Consider the following 3,176-nt stretch of genomic DNA (forward strand, 5'->3'; position numbering starts at 1 on the left):
TTCATTATTGCCAAGGTAGGCAGGGAAGAGACAGGTGAGGAATGAAGGTCTTCATCTGTTCTGATCTATTTATTTTCTTAGAAGCGTAAGAACATGGCTCTCCCTTGTTCATTCACAGCCCGGTGCTCAACGAGCCTTCCCAAAGATATTGCTCAACTCCAGCGGGTCTTAATTCATTACAGGAAGGATGATGACTGTATTTTTTACGGACTTACTCTGGTCTAGGCGCTGGGGTAGATACAAGGCAATCAGGTCACACAGACTCCCTGTCCCGTACTGGGGCCCACAAGTCTAAGTAGGAGGGAGAAAGGTATTGAATCCCCATTTTACAGATGAGGAAACAGGCCCGGAAAAGTGTCTTGTGGCTCAATGGAAAGAGCCCGGGCTTTGGAGCTGGAGGCCATGGGTTCAAATCCCAGCTCCGCCAATTGTCAGCTGTGTGACTTTGGGCAAGTCACTTCACTTCTCTGGGCCTCAGTTGCCTCATCTGTAAAATAAGGATGGAGACTGTGAGTCCCAAGTGGGACCACCTGAGCACCTTGTATCCTCCCCAGCACCTAAACCTAAAAACCCACAGGGGGCTTACAGTTTTAATCCCCATTTGACAGATGAGGGAACTGAGGCACAGAGAAGTGAAGTGACTTGCCCAAAGTCACACAGCTGACAGTTGGTGGAGCCAGAATTTGAACCCATGACCTCTGACTCCAAAGCCCGGGTTCTTTCCACTGGGCCACGCTGCTTCTCCAATAAACACCAAATGTCCCACACTTTATGCACCTTTCAGTGATGGGAGACTTTAGGGGTGCCAATTACATCACCTCAGGTCTTAACCAGACTCTAGAGTTGGAAGCCTTTGACCCTATACTCTGAATGAAGTGAAAGAGCAGAAGGAGACGACATGACGGGGACCTGCAGAATGGGAAAATAAAAACAGTACACCAAAAAAGTTCCACAGAGGAAATGGTGGGGAATTTAGGGAGCTAGACTGTAAGCTTGCTGTGGGTAATAATAATAATAATCATGTTGGTATTTGTGAAGCACTTACTATGTGCAAGGCAGTGTTCTAAGCACTGGGGTAGATACAAGTTAATCAGGTTGTCCCACGTGGGACTCACAGTCTTCATCCCCATTTTACAGATGAGGGAACTGAGGCCCAGAGAAGTGAAGTGACTTGCCCAAAGTTGCACAGCTGACAAGTGGCAGAGCTGGTATTTGAACCCACGACCTTCTGGACTGTGAGCCCGCTGTTGGGTAGGGACTGTCTCTACCGTCTTGCCGACTTGTACTTCCCAAGCGCTTAGTACAGTGCTCTGCACACAGTAAGCGCTCAATAAATACGATTGATTGATTGATCTCTGACTCCAAAGCCCGGGCTCTTTCCACTGAGCCACGCCAAACTCGGTTACACTGCACTTTCCCAAGCACTTAGCACAGTGTTCTGCACTCGGTAAGCACTCAATAAATACAATTTGTTTGATTGAAACAACATCTTCTAAAGGAAAACACAACAGAAAGTCTCTTCTCTTACTAGAATTCTTGGTCTCTCACACGAGTAGGTCCCAGTTCCTTTCGGTAGCCTCTAGGGGGCAGAGGCGAGTCCGGAACGGTTGCCATGGTGACACGGGCAGCCAATAGGAGGGCCCCGATCCTTTTCCTCAGCCAACAGGCCAAGGAGGCCATTTTGTTTGCCACACTAGGCAGGATCCTCCTGCGGGACACTGGGACCATTTTCTGTTCCCCAGAAATGCCTGGATTTCTCTGAGAGTTGCACAGTTAGGGACGAACGTGTTTACCTCCCGTTATTTCACCCGCCGGACAGTAGAGAGGGCCCCGTGCTCTCCAAACTAACATCCCACGGGGCACTGATGTAACCCAGGGATCATCAACCACTTTCAACATGGTGGACACCACGTTGGGGCCTTTATAAACCCCCTTTCCGGGGCAGACACGCGATGGCTTGGGAATCGTAAAAGGCTGGGAATTAAAGTATTTGAACTGCGTTTCTAGAAGGGCGTCCTGTCGACCCTCAACGTAACTGACTGTGTTCCCACCCCGGCTCGGCTACCGCGACCCGGTCTCCACGGCTTAGCCATGGCCTCCTCTCGCAGGAATGTGTGCGTCCCATTCCTCTTTCTGTTGTTTGGAGGGGCGGGGGTCGCCATCTGTAATCTGATGATCGTCTCCCTGTCCTGGAGGGTGTGGCATTTTGGCCACCCCAGGCCTATGACCGTGTGGCAGGGCCTCTCGCACTTCTGCTACCTGACCAGCGACATCGCCAACACGAAATTCGCTCCACTGGCCGAGTGTGTGCAAATACCACCCACCATTGAACTGCCCTGGCAGATTCACCGGTGCCAGTCCTTGATGGGCCTAGCCAAGGGCCTGCAGGCGGCTGCCTCTCTGTTTATGAGCTGGGGGCTTGTCGGGAACCTGCGGAGGAAGTGCCGCTCGCTGTCCCGCCCCTGCTCTCTGCTGGGAGGGATCGCCCTCGCCCTGGGGGGCTTCCTGATCTTAGGGACCGTGCTCTGGCACTGCCACCTGGACGGCAGCCCCTTCAGTTACCCTGCCGACTTCCCTCTGCCCGACCAGCCCGCGGATCAGGAAAACGGAGCCGCGATAATACTGGGGGCGATCACCGCCCTGGTCCAGATCCAAACTGGGCTCTTCGTCTGCCTCCGGGGATGGGGCCGGAGACCGGACAGAGAAGCGTATCCGGAGGACGAAGTCTGAGGAGGAATCGGGGATGGGTTCTGCCCGGCGACCCAGCACCCTCCCCTCACCCTCCATCCTGACATTTAGTGGCACTTTGGAGAGGCGAATCCTACAGAGAGGAAGCTGAGAGGCCCAACACGGCGATAAGAAGCCGCCGTGTCGTGGTGTTGGCGTCGGTGGCCTTCACCGCTCTCACCTCCAAAAATCGAGTCTCATCCTTAATGATAACTGTGGTGTTTGTGAAGCGCTTACTACGTGCCAAGGACCGTACCAGGCACTGGGGTAGACCCAAGATCACTGGGTCCCGCATGGGGCTCACAGTCTAAAGTAAGAGGATGGACAGGGATTAAATACTCATTTTGAAGATGAGGGAACCGAGGCCCAGAAGCCAAGTCGCTTGCCCGAAGTCACAGGGCAGGCAAGTGGCAGAGCTGGGATTAGAACTCAGGCCCCCTGACGCCCAG

At 53.3% G+C, this 3,176-nt stretch overlaps 1 pseudogene; it reads left to right on the forward strand.

Annotated features, from left to right (window-relative positions):
• Positions 1-1,612: 1,612 nt before the first annotated feature.
• Positions 1,613-2,730, forward strand: LOC119937574 (annotated as a pseudogene).
• Positions 2,731-3,176: the final 446 nt, after the last annotated feature.

The sequence above is a fragment of the Tachyglossus aculeatus genome, chromosome 15 (genome assembly GCF_015852505.1).
Source record: "Tachyglossus aculeatus isolate mTacAcu1 chromosome 15, mTacAcu1.pri, whole genome shotgun sequence".
In the NCBI taxonomy this organism is placed as follows: Eukaryota; Metazoa; Chordata; class Mammalia; order Monotremata; family Tachyglossidae; genus Tachyglossus; species Tachyglossus aculeatus.